This window comes from Nesoenas mayeri (assembly GCF_963082525.1).
Source record: "Nesoenas mayeri genome assembly, chromosome: 4".
NCBI classification, from domain to species: domain Eukaryota; kingdom Metazoa; phylum Chordata; class Aves; order Columbiformes; family Columbidae; genus Nesoenas; species Nesoenas mayeri.
The window spans coordinates 48719317-48742878 of record NC_137540.1 but is presented as its reverse complement, the minus strand read 5'-3'; the positions used below and the strand labels follow the sequence as shown (position 1 = coordinate 48742878).

The following is a 23562-nucleotide window of genomic DNA, read 5'->3' as shown; positions in this document are numbered from 1 at the left end:
TTTTTTTAATACAAGAAAGAAAAACTTATTTCTAACTGATGGATGAGGTGATCACCTAGGCTGTGAGAGAAACAAAGCAATTCCTCTGAATCAGTCCACAGGTGAAGAACTACCACATGCAAGATAGTAAGACATATAGATAGACCATGCAGGTAACTACACAGCTACAGATACCAGCCATTTCACAGCCTTTCCTTGGTAAAGGTGAAACTTTTCATAATGTTAGCGTTTGATCACTACTTTGCCCACTCATTTCCACACCAATATTAAATTCCCTCTCTTCTGCTAGCATTACTATCCATGCTCCCACAGCCAACACAGCCTAAAACTGGTCCAGCCTAGAACTAACCCAAATATTGTTTCATTTAGCTAAATCAACTATATTTGTTACACCATATGGCTGCTCAAAAGCTGTGTTGGCACAGGAGAAGGGAAACAGTGAATCACCAGGTTAGACATCTTCTGGCAACAAGGCTATTTCATGCTGACCTGCACCATGTGTTAAATTACAGCCAGAAAACAAAATCAAGAAAAATTAGATTCAAATTTGTGCTCAAAGAAATGAGTGTTATAGCTACTACTTGAGAAGTTTGCTTCACATTTAAATGAAACAGCTGTACTCTCCCATACATTGCTGCATCTCATGTGGCAATCCTGGGACAAATGAGATTGCTGGACAGAAAGAAGTTTGTTTATATACAGTGATCTAGACTCATGGATCAGGTTCTGGGTATGAAAACAAATCTAGAACTCAGCCTTAAAGTCAATGGGAAACTCAAGCAAAATGTAAAACACAGGAGTATATATACCTGACATGCTGCTAAGTAGTTATCAACTTCTCTATCAAACAACATATTAATTAGCATGAACTGTGACTGTTCTAAGATGATACTCAGCACAGATACTTATACAAGGGTATTCACCTAAATGAATAATATGAAACTAAGAAAAATTAATGGAAGAATTATTTATTTCAACAACAGCTACTTGTAACTCTCAGAATTGTACAAGTGTACCAAATGGACATAAATAAAAAAATATTAAGTCAGTTGCTAACAGCAATGACCAAGAACAAGTGACAGGTGTTTCAGAAAGCTAATATTTAACCTGAAACTTAATTATCTGTCTCATGCAGAAACGCAAACATGTAAATAAAACACTTCAAAAATATTTAGCGATAGGCATCATTTTTTTTCCAAGTTAATTGCACAATCCTCTATTTGTACAGCTGTGGAAGTGATTCTGATGCTTATATTTCCCAGTGCGGGTGACTCATTCACAGCTAAATTATTCTGTAAAACTTTTGTGAAGAGTAGACTGTTTGACTGCCTGAAGAACACAGTAGGCAGTGCACTTCACTAGAGAGTGTCTTCATAAAGCAAGAAGGGAGACTTCACATTCCTGTTTCCATACAACGAGAGAGTAGGAACATTTTAAGCATCAACAATGAAGCGCAGTCCAAGTCAAATTACCAAATGAGCAGCTCCTCCTTCCCACTTCCCCCCAACTCCTTTCCCCTGGAAGTCCTGCACATCATCCCAGAGAATAGAAAGTGATTTAAAAAAAGGTAGTAGAAAAACAGAATGAAACAAAATAAGGGAAACACTAGGGGATGCTAACTTCAGTGCATTCAAAAAATGTGATGGCAAAATACACTTCGGTATTAGCATGCTTATGTTCGTAAGAGTAACAAGATTTAACAGAAGACTTACTTTTCTAAAATTCTGGTGTCTGCTAGTGGATCCTTCAGTCTTTCCCTCAATACAAATACCTGTTATAGAAAGGGCAAGTTTACACATTAAACAAAATTTCAATACTACAGTTACAGAATTCCAAATCCTTGCATTACACTACTCCTTAATTTCATTAAACAAAATACTAGTTACTCTTTCGTCAGAATTTTCAATATAACAATCTAGGCTCAACTGGAATTACAGTGATTGCAAAACTTGAGATACAGGACAAGTCCTTCATATTATGTAGGCAAGAAATACCTTAACAGAAAAGGGAAAAAAAAAATAGTTAAAAAAAAAGTTTTGCACTTGGTACAGAGAAGAAACAGCTAAACTGTTATCTTGGCTAAAGAAACAGAAAAAGCCAAGGCAGAAAGACTTTACTTTTCTTGTCCCTGAACTATTTGCAAGACACTTTGTAACCACTTCTGGGATAGATGTGAGGTATTCTTCCACCACCGCTCTATAAACAAGAATCAAAAGGAAATGGAACATCAGCCAGCATTTAGTCAATAATTGGACTTGCTCAGGTAGGAAAGATGATGCATCGTTATAACAAAAGGAACTGTACTTCATGAGCTAAGCAGAAACAGCAATGCAGCACTAAAAAAACCCATATAAACTCTAAATTTATTTTACTGTAACCATTCTGCATATATATCCTTATATATATTGAAATTAAAAATAAAATCTTTACTTAAGTATTCAACTATTAGAGCACTGAATACACCTTCATTTCTGAATGTTTAAATAAAAATTACATTTTGAAGTAACACTGTAACATTTAGCCACCTATTTTTTAGCATTGTGTTTCTAAAATATTATCAATTTATGTAGACATCTAATGTGCTCAAATTCTTTCTTAATTCTCCTGAGCAGCAGCAGTGTGCATTCCTCCTTTGTGGCTTGCTACTGACATGAACAGAAGCTTTCAGAGCTTGTGCTGACTAAGCAAGCCCAGAAAACCTATTGAATTCACCTTCTGAGGGTCACCAGAGAAGCAGCAAAAGACCACTAACAAATTCTTTCTTCCCCTAGATCCGTGTGATCTTCAAAATGTTTGGCCTAGTCAATTTACTTGTAAATATAGTAGACTCATTATGATTACAATATTACTCTTCAAGCATTTGCAATTTTTTTTAATGAAGGCTTTTGGGACCTTGTAGATTAATTCACCACTTATAGAAAAAATTCTGTCAATTATTTCCCATTCCCCCAGCTGTTTCAAAAGTATTTTAAGATCATAATACTGATTGAAAGACAAAACATAATATAACTGAGAAATTTCTAAGCCAATCTTTTTTAAGCATTGCTGCTACCATATTTAAGGTAAGAATTTTTAAGATTAGGTATGGGGAAAAAGAAGGTCACAGATTTAGCTCCTTTTTTATTTTTGGAAATTCAGATTCTGTCCTGATATTTCCTTATAAACTTTTAAAAGTTTCAAATGAAACCTCAAAGTTATTTGAGAACTAGTAGTCCCTTTTACCATCTATAATACTCAACATGTAACCATATCAGCTGCTTAGGGCCATACTACATTTGCATGACTTCAAACTCTTTTCCTCAGCTTTTTTCTTTTTCTCTTTTACCACTTCTTAAGCTTTTCTTTCATAGAATGATCAGACCACGCTATTTCTATCTACCAAGCCACATGTTTCGCTATGCTTACTTCTTGCCCCTCAAAGCTTTCTCTGCACTCTCAGGTTCTTAACACCTCCCAAATTAGTATCACCATATTTTATTTGCAAACATGTAGAACCTTCCTTTCCAGGTCATTACTGAAGATGCTAAAATTAGCACTGCTTAAAAGACTGCCATCTCAACTAGCAAATAGGACCTAGTTAAAAATAAAGTTGCACTAGATGTATTTTTTTTTTTACACAATATTTTAAATCAAAGCAAATGCGGTAATCCACCCCATATGGGCTCTTTTCCCACTTCATTAATAGAACCTGACTTAGATCATCCAGCACTTAAGCCCTGAAAAGAAACATTAAGAAAATATTTATAAAAACATTATAGTCAATTCCATTTTCAATTAAAATAACAGTTAACAAAAAGTAAAACTACAAACAGGTTTTATGTTAAATGGCAATTTTCTTGTGCTCAGAACATTGTGAATATGGTTTCAATGACCCAGGTTCTTGCTAGTAGCCTATTTAGCACTTGTATCGAGGAATGGGATTCCAAGAGCTACCAATATTCACAGGAAATCCTGAAACTAATATAAATTACATGTTAAGGCCACATGCTAACAGAGTAACTGAAAACAGCTGTACTGTATTTAAGCACATACTAAGGTTTGAAACAGTTTAGTGATGCCTAACACACTAAAAAATATGCAAATAGAGTAAGAATTAAATACACTTCAACATAACGTGCAATATTCATAAGGCAAGATTACTTAAAATAATGAGGACTACTCATAACTTGCTGTCTTACAATTCTCATGTTTGACTCTCAACATCTTTATTCATTTTAAATTGAGGCTTGTACCTGTCTCAATGAGGCCTCCTCCCAAAGCTGCTATATAAAGCAGCTGAGTACAAAATTTTGATTTTCACTTAATGCATTATTTTTTTTTGCTAGCTAAAGTGCTACTTACACATACAGCAGTAATAATTGCTCTTTTAGAAAGAATTACACAAACTGAATGGAGAGATGCTTAAGCCTAGGAGAATAAAACACGCCAACTTTTATAAAAGGTTAAGCTAGTTACAACACAAGCGAATAGACTGAGTAAGTAACACTGCAAATAACTCAGTTTGGAAAAAAATCATTGGCTTTAATTATAAAAATATAGTTCTCCAAAATGCTGCTGATACCTGCGCTACTACAACCTTAGATTTCTTTTCATAATTATATGAAAGGGTTGTTGTTTTAAATGTCTCTATCAATATAAATCTGAATTGAATATTGGAAATTTTCTGGAAAAAATGTTGAAAGCGAAGGCCTAGATTCTGCAAAGATCTAGTAAACAAGAAATATAAGTGAGTTTATAATCATTGGCTTAGACATGCAGGATATTACACTAGTAGTAAGCATGCAAAATTCTTGGGAAGCTCTGAACTAAAAATTACACAGCGTGGATGGGGAAAACTCTTACAACTGTTACTTCAAGACAAAATGAGTTAACATTGGCAGCTAAATATTACTTATATTTTCAAAACCTTAACACCTGCCATCTACAACCTCACATTGAGGAATTCAGTCCAGGTGAAAGAAAGAAGTAATCTGTCTTTATTCATGACAGCTCAATGCACAGAAAAATCATAGTAACTGCAAAAACCTGTGCAGACCATGTCTTTTTCATTTATTGTCTTGCTCCTATTTAATGACTACAATAAAACACTGGATTTTTTTTTTTCATTGTAGATGAGCAGCTCAAGCAGAACATGTGGGGTGGGAAGTATACACATTTTAAAATTCTGTATAAAAAGAGTGAAATGAAAGAAATCAGGAGATGCCTATTTTTAACAATCTAAGAAAATAAACAGGGAATAAAAACAGACTAAACAATCAACATTTCAGAAGGTAAGTATGACTTAGCCATTTGATTCACTGTGACTTGTATTTATCTGTTTCCTTGACAGTTTGTATGAACACAAGTTGACAAGAACATTCATGGCACTTTGAAAGCTGTAAATGTTAGCACTGAACCTTATAACTGGATTTGTGGAATAGATACAGATCATAGATGTCCATTGCCCTCGTCTACTAACCGACAACCAAAGTGAACAATTTTGGTTATGTCTCCATTAGCAAGTAATCTGGAACAGCAGAAATGGATCAGTAGATAAAGCAGCTGGTGCTGACACTCCTGTGCTAGCTGTTCAAGAGGGTTTGTTTTGGATTAGATTTCACTTAGTCTCCAGAAGCAAACATCACCATCACACAGGCTATTCAAAGTTTTCCAGGGATTTAATAACTGATTAAGATCTGCACGACCCTGGCAGAGACAGAAGAGCACTTGAAACCTGCAGCAAAACTTAGAAACTTGTTTTCCAGGTAAGCAGTGTAGTTCAAACCCTGAGCAAGATTGTAGTAACGGGAGATAATCAAGAGATTATCTCCAAAATAGTCTAAATGATCCAAATCAAAATGGCAATGGCAAATCACAGGAATGGTATCCTACCTTTCCAAAGCAGAGTAAACAAAGCAGGTGTCATCTCACAAAACAGAAAACAGAATACCACAATCAAAAAAAAAACAGGAGATCATAGTACATGGCATCCTACTGTCTACCATAAAAGTAATTTACTTCCCCTGTCTCAGAATTTCAGAATTCAGCACTATCACTTCGGCTTCATTTCACTTTGCTTTATTTCTTCACTCCATCTTTTATGTCTTTTTTTTTTCTTTTAAATATTTTATTTCTCCCTTATTTCTTTCAGATTTTTTTCTCATTTATTTATTTATTTCATCCTATAACCTGTGTTAACTAATACAGCAAGAGAAAAATAAAGATTCTGGCACCTCTGAGCTTTCAGACAGAGCCCTCAGTGTTGTTTTTTTTCCCTTTGAAATTCACACAGTGTAGACTGACACAGGCAGTGATTTAACTTGCCCTAACTCAGACAAAATTTAAAAGGGCTAAAGATGAACATGTGTTTCCTTCAATCATTCAAATTGATCTCTAAATCAAGCACTAAGCAACTATGTGAATTAAGAAAAAGCAGATTAATGATACAAGAATATCAGTCTACTATAAGACTGAAGTTAGCCTGGTTCTAAATATCATCTCAGAGAATAGCCACAGGAACACCATGACAGAAATGCTAAGGGAAACCATGAAGCAACTTATATCATGGAAGAACTTCATTACAGAAACACTAGATAAAAATATATTCGGCTTATACACAGCTTTTTACCCTAGGAGTAAAGCCAGGAATATATTGCTTAATCTTTGTCTTTTTTTTTTTTTTTTTGGTCTTTCTGAGCTAATGTCATTTGTTTATATAACAATTTAATCTTCTAGATTTTAGGTTAAATGCCAGTTTCTCTTAGTGTTCTAAGTTTAAACAGGATTTTGTCACACATGATTAACTCATTAGTTACCTAGAATAATCAAAAGAGACTCACCTAGTTTCAATTACATTCAATATACAGCATCCAAGTAATTTTCCAGAAGAGTTTTGCAAATGAAAAAATGGGCTCCACTCAGCATTTGCTAAAATTTAGATGAAAAGTAAATCAAATTTCTTTAAAGCAACTCCTAAAGAAACATTGTATTTTAAGAAAAACAAAAAACAATTCATGAAACAACACTACACATATTGTCATATGTACATAAATTGAACATTTGAAGTATAATGAGAATCCTTTTCATTTCAGAAGCTTCCTTCTGTGTGGACCTGGGCTTCAAAACAAAACCCAGAATTTACACATAATTATGGTTTTAGTAACAAAAATTCAGTTAGCAGAAATTTTCATCAACATTCAATACAACTTTTTCCACTAAGTTTTTTTAAACCTATTAAGCAATTACAGAATTTTAATACAAATTCAGTACTACATTTTTAATCCATAAAAATCTAAGAAGCAATAAATCATTCCATTTATTCTTATACTGAACACAAATTCCATCTTCCTGTGATTCGTGAACATCAGACACTCCTGGGTCATTTCAACACAAAACAAAAGAAAAATTGAAAAGAAGGTTCAGTGCAGTCCTATGCTAAGCAAAAAGGAAGCCTGGGAACATTAAAATAATCCTCCACACTGTATATTTTAGTTTCAGCAAAAGAAAGTGGAACTAGCAATCTCCAACCTGCCTTGTAAATCTGTCTCCATCTGTTTCATAATTTGAATATTTAGACAAACAAGGTGGTCAGCAACTCCACTACTTTATTTCATTAATTTAAGTCAACTCCTCTGATCCAAATGTAAAACCTAGGATCTCTTAGCTTGCTCAGAAACAATCTCTTTTTTTCCTTTATAACTCAGGAACCAAGAGACCATTTTCAGATCATTAGCCCTCTATACCTTACTAAACAAATTTTGATTTAATGAATTGCAATTTTTCTTCAGTGTGATAGGCAGAAAGCCCAAACAATTACAACCAACATAACTAACTGCCCTACAATACTACATTTTCCATTCCTTGTGGATGGGCTCTGATGGTGCTGCTGCTACTTCTTATTCATTGCGCTTCCACAGTAGGCATGTAAGAACAAACCTGAATAAGACAATGCTTTGACTTCACTGTTGTCCTAAGTAAATGTGTTTTTGCACAAGCAGTTACATGGCCACATTTCCCAGTGTCAAAAGTATTTTCTCTCTATCTAGTTATTTGCTTTTCATGCTTCGATGCAAACATTAAGAAAAAATGTATAAAAAGATATTTTTATATATGTAAATACAAAAGATCTGCAATTTAAGAACAGTTTTAGACTGAGGATTTTCAGCAGAAATTTTTAAAATGCCCTGAGGAAGATATACAAGTAAAAGGAAAATGGCCCATGAAGAGACAAGCAGTAAATAAAGCTGAAGTACACCCTGGAAGGCATAAATTCTTAATAAAACAAAGCAATCCTTATGGTCTTAAAAGGTTACTTGAAAAGTAACATCCTAGATGCAAAGCACACGTAAGTTTTCAGGATGCTCAAAGATAAGTCTTTTGTAACTTTTAACTACACACAATATGCATTGTTCAAAACAATCTATTTTATAATATTACTATTTGTTCTGAACGCAAAAGCAGCAATAAAGAAAAAAAAGAAAGAATACAGAAAAGTTGAATCAAAAATGTACAACAGTTATGGAAATATACTACTGAAATAGCATTTGAAGGACAGCATCAATGGGGGGATGTGGGGGGACAGTACCTGACATTACACTGGAGTGGAGGAGATTAGGGCTGTTTACCTTTCACAGTCCAGCTAGAACATGCCCAGTAGCTCTGTCTGGTTATGACTAAAAGGATTTAGAATATATCTACTCCATCTGATTTGCACAGATGAAACGGATTTATTAATAGCTAAATCACTGAACTGGTACAAACCATATTTTCGGAAATCTATCGTGCTGCCTAATATAAGAGTTTGGGATGGCACAAAAAAACCCAGTCTGATACTGGAGCATAACAGTTTAAGTTTCCTCCTAAAACCTAAAGTACTTGTTCTAATATATGCAGGTGCTTTATTTTTTTCCAGCAGTGAGATTTTCATTGCATTTTGAATCAAGAAAACAGTACGCTCCTCCCCCTCACCTCATTCTCAGACACAGGCTGACTTTTGGTAAACCTCTAGCTGAAGCAGATATATAACACAAAGAATTACTGCTCAACAATTTAAGTCTTGTTAAATTATAAACAACTAAAACCAGAATCACAGAACAGAAAGTGTTAAGCATCATTAACTACAAGCCCTGCTAATTGTAACTCCATTCACTTTCCTTTGTGCACGATCAAAAATCTCCAGTGCATGATAAGCCATTAGGAATACAGCAAAATTTTCTGCCAGCAAGACAAAATAATCCAGTTGCAGCAAGACTGGGACACTGTCTGAATAAATCAGTTTCCCGAGGTTTTTTTGACCCAGTCAAAAAACAATGGAACATCTTAAAAAGTTTAACAATATCTACTTACAAAGAAAAAGCACATAAACACATACATGAAGGCTACAGGGCAGCATGGCTGCTATCCTCATGACACATGGAATCAAAACCCCTTTGTCACTCATAAAACAAACCTTAAGCAAACTTCTCTGACTGTCGTGTGCTTCTCTTTGCATGACTATTGATGTACAAAGCAGTCAAGTAACCTGACTGCAAGGTAAGACAGGAACAAATCTTGCAAAGATGACAACCTGCACCTTCTGGCCCATCTTCAGCTGGACAGTACATAGCATTGAATCAAGGCAGCAGGGAGATGCAACACATTCATAAATAAGATGTGAACAGAGATATTGCTACTTAAACCTATTAAGATGCATTCTTTTGCTTTCTATATATTCTTACATTAATGGATACTAAGCCCACATCCACTTTAAAAAGAGCATCTAAAAAAAAACAAAAACAAACAACAAAAAACAAACAAACAAACAAACAAAACACACAACACCACCACACCAAAAAAAACTGTAAGCATGGCAATACATAAGCTCATACACTGCAACACATCCCTGGGAGAGATATTAATTCAGTCTCCAGATACCACAGCGCCACTTTAGCACAGTGCCTTGCTGGGGACAGTGCCATCATGAGGCCTGTTTTTTTTTCCCTTCTAGTTTCCAAGGCAGCTCAGGTACAGCCAGTTCAACTGTTTCATTCCATGCTCCAGTGTACAGGACAAAAGCTTATTAGAAGCTTATCTGGAGTTCATTTTTGCCCCCACACATTAATTTCAGTGTCAAATTGAAGCAGAATGTCCACCTTGCCTAAGTTTGAAAAAGACAAGTTTCTGTTTAAAGCATTACTGTGCTAGTAGCAATAAAATCTACATACTTACTTAAACTACCCAGAAATGCATTGTGCCTTGTAGAGTGGGCGGATAGCATTAGTAGTCCAAATGTGAAGTCATCTGCGCAAAAGTCTTCTTTGGCACAGTCTTCTGAAAAACAACAACAAAAAAACCCACAGCTCTATAAAGATGGATCCATTCAAAACAACTTTTAGAGGTGAGCCTTTGATTTCTGCTCTCTATTATCTCCTGCCATTTCAGTCACTTCCTTTCCATCCATAAACTGTCCACAATTTTACTTTACAATTCCTCAATTCAACATAAAGAAGTAAATACACATGAAGGAGAACTTCAAAACTGCATACCACCTTTTACACAGCTTTGGCACTGCCCAAAATCCAGATCTGAGAGACAAATCCAACAGCCTAATGGTAACATTACAGTTCTAACACACTGCCTACAAAACATTAATATTACAATTATTATACTAAAATTGCTTCAGGTTATATTATGACCTTGCAGAACATCAATAACACACCAGGCAAATTTCTGGAAAGAAAATGCATCAATACAAAACAACTGTGTGTATGTACTTTGGGTCAAACAGGAGATGTGATCTACCTCAGAACAGCTTAAAACTCAAGAGAACGCAGCACACAACAGCGTAAGACTCAAACACCTTTCCCTCACTAATGAAAAATTAATTTCAATAACCTGTACTGAAGCTAACTATACAACAGATATTTCTATTACACAAACACTCTACTTAATCCACAAAGAAATAGCTCTCCGTCTGTCACAGATCACAAATTCTGTATCCCTACATGCAGTGCTGTGTTTTAAATATGCAGGCACCAATTTTGTAACATAATCTCACTGCTGACAATCCTGCTGGGAAAACTACTGCTAGTTAGCACCATTGATACTTCCTATTCAGCACTCCCATGTGGCAAAGTATATCCTTTAAGATATACATAAATCTATTTTCTTCCGTTGTACAGAAGGATAGGCAGATTTGCTTTGACATACGATAATAAAAAATAGAAACATCAAAACCCTTGCTGTTTACCACCTTGTCCCCCAGTACATATAACACAGAAAGAAGCAGCTGTCAAGCTGGGGAGGAAGAATGCCAGTGATTGAAGAAGGTCTACTGAACAAGTCTAATGGAATAAGAAAGGTAGATCATTATCATCTACTTATCTACTCTACAGTAAAATTAAATATTCTTATGTTAGAAATCAATGTTTTGAATCAAATAGCAGTATACAGGTAAGAAAAGGCAAACTATAGGGGGCAGGAAAACTGCCTAGGTGCCATTTAAAAATAACAATCTATACAAGCTTATGAGAGATTATTTTTCATGTCTTATGCTGGCAATACAAAGATTAACGTAACTCAGTGTAATCAATCACAAATTTAATTGTCCATATACAGGTAGTACCAGTTTAACTGATATATTTTTTAAAGCAATTTCAGTTATTAATGAAAAAACATTTGTGATACTTTAGGACTAGAATTTGTGTCCTGACTTTCCTGCCAAACCGATCAAACCAGCACACTCTGAAATCCTTTTCCTGCCTCATCTTATTTTTTTCTTCATAAAAGCCAAACCCATCAACATAATTCACAAGTTTCTACATATCTTTTTCCTGTCCCATTTCCTAACACCCTCTAGTTACTCTTCATCTTGATTCAAACTACTCTTCTGATTTTATCGTGCTTTCCAGATCCTACAAAATATCAAATTTTCCCACTTTTCCTTCAAATCTGTAAACTATTTGGACTTATTTTATATTGTTTTTTGCTTCTATATTCTCATTTTCCTCCTTGCTGACCTACCGTGCTCTGTTCTGAGAAATGACTTGTTTAATTCACCCACTATGACTCACTTATTCATTTGAATCCTCTCCCCCCTTTCTGAGGTCATTCTTCTCATTTTCTATGTCAATGAATTTCAGATCACAAGCTGTTCAAGGCTGGAACTATATCTTATTATCTATGAAGCGTCATGCAAAGCTTTAGCACAGCACAAAATGTTTAACTAATGCTTCTGAGCTGAAAAAAAAAATCTGGAAAAAAAACGTATTTTAGCTACAGAAACGTTTTCAGAAAACATATTTTAAGCAAAACTGCTGAGATGTTAATCATTTGAACTACTATACTGGTTTCATCCTCAAACGCACAACTGCTAGTAGTAGCTTGATTACATATAATGAATGTTGCTGCTGTGAATGGCAAGAAAAACTTTATTAAATCACATTACTACATTAAAATTGACAGCAAGGAAAGTGTGTGGAGGGAGAGTCTGCATTCCTATTCTGACAGTTCTTGGAAGCTGTGATTCATGCTGCTACTTGCTCTTCTACTCAAAGACAGAGGAAAATCTGTTTTCCTTTAGAATATTTGTTGCTACTATGAAAACTCCTTGAAAATGAGCACAAGTCAAAATCTCCTATTTTGCAGTCCATTATAATATTTTTAAATGGAAGTATTTTAATAATCTAAATTGATGAATTAAAATTTGCAATTACTATAAAACTTGTGAAGACTACATTGATTACTGAAGGCTCGAAAAGTATATTTGACATTACTGAGCAGAGAATTATCTAGAAATGAAGAGCAAGCTAGTAAAGTTTTCTTCATTTCCACCATTACTGTCCACGAGAAGTTTCTCTAAACCTTTCAACAGGAGGTTCTACAGTCCTCCACTGAGACTTGATAGAATCTTACAAGTTGAAAATAATGTGGTAAATTTCAGTCTGCTGTTCATCATGATTAATAGGTAATGCAAATATAGGCAAGACAGGAAAGAACCAGAATTGTCATTCTAAACAGAAACCCAGCTCCTGCTTTTCAACTAATAACTCCATGTTACAAGACAGAGGAGTGGGCTTACAGGAAATCCAATGTAGGAGGTATTATCTTTTGTTCTTATGCTGAAAAATCTTATTATTTGGCCATTAATTGACATATTACATACAGTAACTGGTATCACCAGAAATTTTTAGACAGCATCCTCTCAGCTTTATCTCTCCACTATTAAAAGCATTTATTCACCATGGCCTTTAAATAGGAAAATCTATTTCTTAAGCTCAAGTTACACTTTCTTTTCCCCTTTACTACTGAAACTGAGGTCTAAGTTCTAGTCTTTTCAAAGAAATACACCAAAACCCTGAAATAATCACAGCTTACAGCTGTGCTGTTAATTTCAGAAGGATTTATTTTACATACTAAACCAAATCAAGAGTCAGGCAACCCTGCAGTTAGTGAAACATAGTATCATATCATCTAATTCTGATTAGGACAGTAATTCCTGGGTTAACGGTCAAAATATCTTTTACCATCTCATTATCAAGCAAGTTCTTCAGCGAGCAGTACACCGCAATTCTGAGAGCTCTACCCTGTATCAACACTCTCCTCCCCCCACCACAAGAAGTCAGCTTCCCCTTGTGTTGCCCCTCTGACACCATGACAGTCTCAGTCCCCATCCTCTTCCAAAACAGCCCCATGTTCTCTGCCTGTTTCCTCAAGCCCTCTTGGCTCACACAGACACCTCTTGTTCTCCTGTCCAACTTCAACCCTGCACGTGCTGAATGAAAGCAGGTCAGTACCAAACTCATATTGTATTCTCTGTCTCAAGAGAGGGTAGTGACACGTTTCTCTCTGTCCGGTTTGCCTGTTTTCCAAAAACCTGTAGGAACATTATAGCCTTTGAGATTTCTATCCTTCCGACAAACATGGTGGCAATTGGTCAACAATTTAAAAAGCTGTTGGTGAATACATAAGAGTGAGAGAAGACAAGGAGAACAGAAAGCCTAAGCTACATTTCCCTAAGAAATCAGGCTTTTAAAAAAACAAAAAAAAACCAACAAAAACCCAATGACAACTCCCTACAGGTTTTAATGACAAAAATTTCTTAGTTGTTCACTCAGCCAAAAGAAATAAGCAGATTTTGGCAAAAACTTCCTGATTTCTCTGACTTTTCACAGCTTCACACTTTGGTTTCAAATATACCTTTGGGGGACTAAGGACTGGGAAAGATACTCCGTGTGACAAGATATGTTTTGCCCTAATATATCTTGAAGCTTTTGGATGACAGATGAAAACTCCAATAATAAAAAACCTTTGGCATTTCTCTGACAAGATCCATCTGAAAAATTACAAACTTTCTATCTTAACACACAAGCAGGAATTTACCATTTCCAAATTCACAAACACCTTTTTGCCAGCAGCTGCCAAACTGCTGGAATATTATTCTGTCAGGGTACATGCCAGTAACAGCCACAACTAAAAAGGCAAAAAGCAGTCTCTGACATTACATTAAATGTGCAATGAAACAATCACCAAACACAACAAATGCTCTTAAATGCCAGAAACCAATATTTACTACCTCATTAAAAGCTTTAGTCAAATGTAAAAATAGAGAATTATGTTTTATTTTAAAAAGCAGCAGCATTCTCAGAATTCAAAATATGAAATCAGTTAAATTAATACAATTTATTTTGGAGCATCCTTCTATTATGAGCCAACTTAGTATTTCATACGTTCACAATTTAATATGTAAAAATATATATTTCCTCAAGATTTCTAACACGTTAGGAAATTCACACATTATCTTTCCTCCCTCCTACAAGAACCACTTGTTACAGGCCTGCCTACTCTGTGCTCACAAATACTTGCCCCAATGGTATTTAAAAGAAAGTGCTGGAACTTCCTGGATATCCACCAGTTCAGCAGACGAGATGCTTGTGGGATCTGAGATCATCCTTGTACAAGCAATTGAGACATACTCACAAACTTGTGGAGCTGCAAGCTAAAAACTCTTGCAGGTGATGCTATTAGCAATACTATACTCTACTATAAAGCACTTAAAATTCATACATCATGCTGGATGATCAGTCCACTTTCAAGTACTCCTTTTCTTCTAAGTGTCCCACAGCAACACCGCTACCACGTGCTAAATTTGTAATTAAGTTCTGCTGCCTGCTCTGCCTGTAATAGGCAATACTACCCTAAACTATAGTCTTCATCAAAAGAGAATATCAGCAGGACACAAAAAGGGGACTTCATACAACAGGATCCATAGTTCAAAAGTACCAAAGCCACGGGGAGTTTCCTCACTTAGTTTCCTCACTTTTGAGAAAGTTAGTAGAGACGCAAACCATAAAGGTAACCAGTGAACGCAATATTATGCCTCCGCTTTCACCTGTTTCTGAAGGCCTAGGATACAGGTAAGGTTAGTGCTCATAATCTTAGTCCCTGTCCTTTATGTACATAGATAAGCTTTTCCTATCAAAACAAGAGTAATATATTCCTTTAACATGCCAGCAAGAGGAAAAAGATGTGCATGCTCTAATTTTTTCCAGTTGCACAGGGTTACAGCACAGTAACTTGGAACAGAGAAATCTAGAAGTCAGTCTCTACTCTGCCAGAAGGGGATCAAACCATAACCTTTCAGCAGGCTCCACATTGCAGTGGGGTAATGGATCAATTTATAGCTTCTCATTTCAGTGGCAATCTTCAGAACATGGAAGAAAAATTAAAAGTAAAGATTTGCTGGACAGAGCAAAACTAGCAGTGTGCATGCCTAGGGAGAAGGGCACCCAAATTAGAGAATGGAGTCCTGGTTTCCAGTTTCTAATGGCATTCAAAATTTTAAATGGAAGAAAATACAAAATAGTTTTTGGAACACAGGCCAGAACACAGGCATTCACCTCCAATTCATTCAAGAAAATAAGTGGCCTAATATTTCTCTTTGTCCCAATTAGACTTCAATCATTTTGTGCACAAGGAAAAGTGGATTTCTAGGGTTTGTGTTTTTGTTGGTTTCTTGGTGTTCTTTTGTTATTTTTCGAGGGGGTGGGTGGTTAGATTTATTTTTTTAAAGAAGACACCAACAAAACATCTTCTCCTCCTCCCTTTGTGTTTTTGAACAAAAGAGATAGTCACCACAGGGATTTGGTCTGAGTCCAATCCCACAGGTGTGCCCGAGGTGTGGTTTGAACATGCCTTTGGACAAGTAAATGCCTAATTTACAGATTGCCTAATTTATGAATAGTAAACTGCATCGTTCCTCAGTAAACAGATTTAGATGCCAAGATGCTCAGTTGTGACAAGATCATGGAAGATCTGAGGGAAAACAAAACCTCAAGGTGCTTTACTAGTAAAAATCTAGAGATCTGTAAAATTTAGCCAATGCATGGCTACAGTTTTAGTTGGGACTAGAAATCCAAAACCCATTTAAACCACAGTTTTTACTTCACTATCTTATTTCATAGATCTGTACACCAAAATAATATACACCAAAAAACTTCCTAGTGATATCTGCAAATATCCTTTTTAATGGAATTCTAAAGGACCTCCATAAAACAAGGGCACATTATTTCAAAAATCCACTTTGAATGGATCTGTCTTACTCCAGGAATTGTCTTCTTCCATTTTAACATAAGCATAATATTCTAGTACCATTTATCTTGTGGTACCAGACTGTCATTATGGGTAAAATAATATTAGTTTCAAAACTGAAATTTTCTCATGTATTCCGAGATTATTGAACACTAATTATAAGGACAAAGTACTTAAGTAGCCACATTTGTGCCTAATTTGGCTACATTTTTCTCATGAAGATAAGCAATGCCTATAGTATCTACTAAGCTTCACTCTTTAGATAAAAGTCTTTACCAGCCTTGAATCTCATAGGCTGTGTCTAATTTTTAAGGATCTATATTTAATAAAATATTAATACTACTAATGATGATTTTATAATAAACTCCACAATGCTCCTCAGAACATCAGTGCACAACAAGAAAAAAAAGTGAATTCATTTTAATGACAAAATGTAACAGTTGGAAAGAATCCAGAGTGTGCAATGCTAAACTGCTGAAAGAATCTGAGAAGCCTTGTTGCTTCTACATAATACTAGATATATGACAACCGCAGAGTAACAAAACTTTTTACATATGTAATTATATATTCTGAAAGCGGCTATAATTAAGAATTTATATGATACACAAAAAGTAGGGTAAGAGAATATTAAGACTATAAAATTAAACACTCAGGCATGAGGTATGCCCAAATTAGAGCGGCCTTTGCATTACAAAGGAATTTTGTGGCAGCAGTAGGGGCTGAGAATTCAGTCCTTCAGGGCAGCAAGCAACTGCGTTAACCACGAGTCTCCTTCCTCTTCTGTGCTTTTGCATTTCACACCTTCAACTCCTGCAACAAATTAACATGGGAACCTCCAACAAACGGTTTCAAATTAACCAACTGCAACTCTTAAGTTGTTTTCCCCAGGTAGACCTGGGGAAAGGACCTGGGCCTGACATCCCTTCCCAATGGATATAGACCAATTTGCTTTGCCAGAGTTACACAGAGACACTGGAATTTTTCTCTTCAGACTCTGCTACACAGCTGAAGATGAGCTTCCTACACCTCTTTCTATCCTGAAAGACCACTAAATTCCAAATACTACCAATACTATTAATGATAATTCAGCATTAGTAGAAGATGAGAAAGACAGCTGAATGGTTTGGCCACTCTCTGTCTATAGTCCCACAGATATTTTTCCTTCCCCTCCAGAGATAAATCTACCTTAAAACAGCTACTGCTCTCTCAGCAGCCTGGAGACTCTCTCCTGTTCTTGTGCCACCTCTCCAGTGGTGCCAGTACAGCTTTCTACAGGGTAAACCAGCTCAGTTAGCACAGAAAGTTTAAAAATACTTTGTAAAATAAATAAATAGAAGGTAAGAATGGCAGGAACAAATACTACTGTCTTTGTCACATATCTATTTACTAATACCATCTATCCTCAGAAACATTTCTATATCTGCTTCATCATCTGACCTTTACCATTTCTAGTGTTCATATGGAAACTGGTACTTTAAAAAGGGTGAAACACTAAAATGTGCTTTTCTTTACTTCAAAGTCTTTTTCCCAAGAAAAATTAACTCATTATAGTGTAATTCAAAGGAAGGCATCTTAGCTTAATTCCTAATTATATTGTGTGTTTTGTATTAAAAACTGTATTAGGGTACTAACTTTCTATTTTAAGAGGAGAATTATCCATATTCTTCAATCTACAAAATTAGACTGAAACTGTGAGACTTTAGACAGCAAATTATACATCTCTCCTGAAGAGGTGCATAACTAAAAAAGGAGCTGTTTTCAAATGATGAAATTACCTAGAGAAGAAAACGCTATTTTTGATTCACAACTATTTTCAATACAAGTTTATTACTTTTAGTAAAAAAAAAAAAAAAAAAAAAAAAATCACAGCTTTTCAAGTTGAAAAAAACATTTCACATAAAGAACATGTGGGGAGGGTAGGGGTCAATATCTCTACCTCTAATTTATACCTTGAACTTTTTGCACAAATTTAGAATAGGGGCAAAAAAATAGCAAAAGCACAAAGCTCCTGAAAGAAGGAATTGCCTTGGCAAGACCAATCTATCCATGAAGATTCAGGACTCTGATGAAATTCTATATTAACAAGACAATTAACCAACACTACAAATTGCATTTAAAGTAATTACCACTGAAGTTCTTATATTGCTTAGTACAAAAATTAGCTAGAACAGAGTGTTTATGGGGTCCTTAAACTACTTAAACTAAAGCAGAGAGAAACTACTCTCTGCTTTTCTCAAGTCCTTTTATTTTACCTATATGTGTTAAACTTTTCTATGCAAGTACATGAAGCGGAAGAAATAAAAAACAAGACATGGCTGAATGATATCTTAAACTACTAAATATCAACCCGGGAGTTATTATTTTCCTTTTTAGATTGTTTCTTAAGAAGGAGTAACTCTTGCCTTACCAACAAAATTCTCAGACTTTAAAATGCTAGCACCCATGTTCAACCAATAATCCCTAACCCAAACACGTAACTTCTGCTAATCTGAAAGCAGCATCTGTAACATTTTTGAGAAAGTATCTTAAATGGATATATATGAAAATCAAATTTATAAAAAAAGATGTGGTTACTTGTCCTGTCAAGTAGAATTCCTCTCTATTATAACAAATAATGTCTAGTTTCAAACAACAGGCCCAAAACCCACAGATATTCATGGACAAAATCAATTTTATTCCTGTAAGATTGAACAGTGGAAGACAACTGCAACTGCTTACACTGAACTTCACCAGGACTACCACAATTCAGGTGTATTTCTCAAGTATTTCTTTCACTAGAGTATTTACTTAAACAATCCTCTTGCCTTCTGCCACACCTGTCACACAGATAAATGATCTACGCTAAATATAACCACATTAAAAAAAAAAAAAAAAGGTAGTTAATTTTAACCTGGATCATTTCCCCAATCCTGCTACAGGACAGGGTTCCGTGAACCGTTGTGTTGGCACAGCTGCGGGGGGCAGCAAAGAGGTGAGAGTTGGGAGCAAGCAACAGACAGGCCTGTTTAAATCAACACTGCTACCAAAAGCATTGCTTGTCAAACTGTGTCATCAAAAAAACACCTTACTTTAAGGATTTAGAGGATCAGGGTCTACGATCAGGCACTCTGTCTCTACATGCTGCTTCATATCCAGCTAGAACTATATCTGAGTTTCCTTGTGCCTCTTAGTAGGTCAACTTTTAACATGCACATAAAAACAACGGCCTTATAAACAATAGCCTTATAAAAATCTCACTACAAATATGCTTGATTAGTTTACAAGCACTCTTCTGCACGAAAAACACATTTCAAACTTATAATCAGGCCTAAATTACTCGAAATTTGAAAGTGAAGCCAACGAAAAATCCAAGTCTCTTTTAACAGAAGCACAAAAATGAAGTACTACGGATTTCTTAATCCCTCACCAGTACATACTTCACACACATATGCGTGGAGTATTTGACACACTGATTTTAAGGATGCATGCAAGCCGGGAGACGATTGGGGGCTACTGAACAGTTATCATGTTTAACAGCACAGATACATTATAGAAAATACAATAAAGTTATCAGAGAATAAAAAAAATAAGCCCACGAAGTGGGTAACTCAACCTTGTACGCCGCGGCTCCAGTCCACCTGCCACAGGGAGACTTGGCGCCGCAGCAGCGCCCGGCACCCTGCAACCGCCGGGAACCCGGGGCCCGGCAGAGCTGTCCCGCCGCAGGAACCGCCCGGGGGCCGCCGCGGCCCAGCCGCCTCCTCACGGCCCAGCCGCCGGGCGGGCACCTACGGCCGCGGTCCCCGCGCAGCCGCCGGCGCGCCTTGTAAACACTTTCCCCGCTCACCGCGTTGCGCGGAGCCGCCGCGGAAAAGCTGCCCCACGCGCGGGGCGGCGGGGACGGGCGAGCCCCTCCGGGAGCCGCCACACGGAGGGGAGCAGCGGCGGCCGTCCCCCGGGGAGAGGCGCCGCCCGCGGCTCTGCCCGCCGCACCGCCGATGGGCCGGCGGCGGCTCGGTTCGACAGGGCGGCGGGGGATGCCGGGGAGTCCCGCGCCCGCCCTGGCTGCGCGCAGCCCAGGCGGTGGGGGCTGGAGCGGCCGGGCGGGCGCTGGGCCAGGCGGGCAAGGCTCCAAACGTGCCCGGGAGTTGTGACAGGAGCAAAGTGGGTCACCGGGCCTAGCGGGTGCCCCGCGAGCGCCCCCCGCCCCCGGCGGCGGCCGCCCCCGCCCGCGCCCGGCCCAAGGGCAGCCGCTGCCCTCCTCGCGCGCCGCGGCTGCCCTGGCGGCGGGGGACCCGCCGGCGCTGTCAAACTTTACCGGCCCCGCTCCGCGGCGTCCCCCGCCTTCTCCCCGTCGCAACCGGGCCCGGCGGAGCCGCCCGCCCCGCAGCGCCCTCCTTACCCGGCCCCGCACGGCCGCTGCCCGCCCGACCTCTCCCGGCGAAAGCCGCTCCCTGCGCGCAGCCCTGAGCCCGCCGCCGGCACAGAGCCTCCTCCAGCGGCAGCACCAGCAGCCGGGCCCGGGACTCCCCCGTCACCGCGCCTGCGCCGACGAGCCCACCGTCGGCAGCAGCGGCGCCTCGCGCCACCGCGCGTGCGCCGGGGCGCACTGCACCCCGCAGCAACTGGCCCCTCGCACGGCGCCTCCATCGCGCACGCGCAGTAGCGGCGGCGCGCGGGGAGGTGATCCCCGGCTCTCCACTCGCCTTCCTACGCGTGCGCAGCCGCCCGCCTGGGAGCCGTCCGGGCAGCGTAGGGCTGGGCGCGCGGGGCTGCACAGGCGCAGTGGGCGCCACGCCCCCCCAGCTGGGCTCACCTCGCCTCACCCCGCTCCGCCGGGGCTGGAAATGGCCGTGATCGTGGTGCCTCGGCTGTCGGCCGCGGTGGGCGGCGCTCCTGCGGGGTTTTGTCCTGAAGACTGGGGAAGCCCGGCGCGGCGAGACCCGGCAGCATCATGTCTTCGGCCTGGAACGTCAGGGCTCGCTGAGCTGACGGTAGCTGGGCTGCGAGGTGGGGAGCCGGGGAGCGGGGACGGTGTCCGTGCCCGGCCGCGCTCAGCCTCCGGACAGCGGCGCCGTGCGAGGCCGCGGCTGATACCGCTTTGCGGCACGGCCGGGGCGGCTGCCGCCGCTGCCATGCAGGATGCTCGGGGGCTTGTTTTGCAGGCGGGCGCAGAGCCCCGAGCCGAGGGCTCGCAAGAGTCTCCGCGAACGGAGGCGAAACCGTGAAACTGGTACACAGCCCCGTACGGCAGCGCCTGAGCCTCGGCACGGAACCCGGAGGGGAATAAACCGCGTCTCGGTGCTCGCTGGGAACAGACGTGCCACCACAAGCTATTTTGGGATACAGGCGATCCCGCCGGGTGGTAGTCGGTGGTTTATTTTTTATACATATGCTGGTAAAGCTTAACGGAGTGGCAGAGAACAGACTTGATCGTCTCAGTCCCTTTGCCTGTGTGAAATGTTTTTAATACCAGTGTTATAAAACAGTATTACCAAATTTTAAAAAGAAGAAATGGCCATAGCTAAATTTAAGATCTCGACAGCTAATAAAATCTTAGAACCTTAAAATTACTGTACCAATGTTGCACTGTTTATACAGTTCGTGGAGTACTAATACTGGCTGTTGAGGTCTGGGAGGTTTCTGGACCACCAAGGTGATGAAAGGTTCACAGCAAGTAACTTTCCTACTTTCTGACTGAAAAGCAGCAATTTAAGTCTGTTCTTATTGTTTGCAATTACAGTTTGGAGGTTTTTTTATGTGGCTGCAAGGTAAGAGAGTAATTGCGAACTTGATAAACTGAAGTGCCCTGTTTGGGGTTGAAGTATTTTTATTAGGCAAACGACACGTTGATGTTGTGTAGGTTAGCTCAGAAAACAGCTGAGGAAAACACAGCTGCAGTGGGAATTTGCAGGACAATCTTTGGTAATAAATGTTAGAATTCTTGTGTTTGTGTCTTGGTAAGGCTTATAAAAACTGTAAGATATGTCTGTATTATTGACTTTGCAGAGAAAGTTGAGAACCAGCCCAGCTAATAAACAGCATCAGGTATCAGAGTTAATCAGATGACTGATAGTGCACAGTTGTTATGTACAACTGTATTGGATTCCAGCCATACTACTACTGCAGGGCTGGAATATGCTTAGATGTGCAGTGACTATGTTAGAGTATGCAGCAGAACATAACAGCAAACTGTTTTCTGTAAAATAAAATGTTTCTCGGTGGTAATAGCATGTAAATATTCCCAGTTTTCTTTCTCAGTTGCAGAGATGTTGATTTTTCAGTTGATCTCCTAAACAGCAATATATCTAAAAGCATAATTACAAATGTGTATAGAAGCTTAATTGGTGTTTGTGTCTGGAATGAAGTAGGAACTTGGCTGCAAAATTTCATGGATTTTTCTTTCTGGATTACTTTTCAGCTAGATCAGTTTGCCCATTTTACTCATCTTGTGACCAAAGTCTTATGCAAAGGTATTGTACGGACAAGAACCTCTTTAAAAGTAGTGCTGCTAAAGAACTAACCATGAGCTCAGTTTTTCCACTGGAAGAGTTCTGAAAAGCGTTAGTAAAACCACTTATTTTTGTTACTTACTCATTCATAATGCTCTATTTCTAGCTTTCAATTGAGGAAAATGTGATAAACAAAATTAATAATTTCATTACTCAAGGATAATGTTCCTGTGATGAAATGGAGTAAAGATAATAAGCTACAGCAGAAATGGAAAATCCAGGAGAAAATGCAGGAATGTTTTCAACAAAAATGCAAAATTACCAGAACTAGATAGAATATGGCCAAGAAATGAGTAGGGTAAAAATAGCATCAAGCTATATGTATGGAGTTTGCCACATGATCTTTAGTAACCAGTAGTAATTATCGAGGAAAATAAAGTAGAGATACTGTAATGTCTCTCTTCAGACCTTGCATTTATGGGAGCATAACACTTACCTGCTTCAGTGTTGCAGTAGCAACTTACTCTTTGTGGCTTGCACATCTTATGTTTTGGGACTTGACAAGATTAAAACAGGCAACATAGCT

The 23562-nt window shown here is 38.6% G+C and overlaps 1 protein-coding gene across 5 annotated transcripts in view; it reads right to left on the bottom strand.

The window, feature by feature from the left end:
• Nucleotides 1–21061, bottom strand: part of CLOCK (clock circadian regulator) — a 64181-nt gene extending 43120 nt beyond the window's left edge. For 2 of the 5 annotated variants that reach the window (XM_080343451.1, XM_080343455.1), the window contains exons 1-4: nucleotides 20927–21061; nucleotides 10186–10287; nucleotides 6819–6906; nucleotides 1713–1771 (exon numbers count right to left, since the gene is read on the bottom strand). The gene's annotated coding sequence lies outside the window, so the exon portion shown is untranslated. The remainder of the gene's footprint in view (nucleotides 1–1712; nucleotides 1772–6818; nucleotides 6907–10185; nucleotides 10288–20926) is intronic. The other 3 variants (XM_080343452.1, XM_080343453.1, XM_080343454.1) reach the window with 3 other exon arrangements.
• Nucleotides 21062–23562: the final 2501 nt, after the last annotated feature.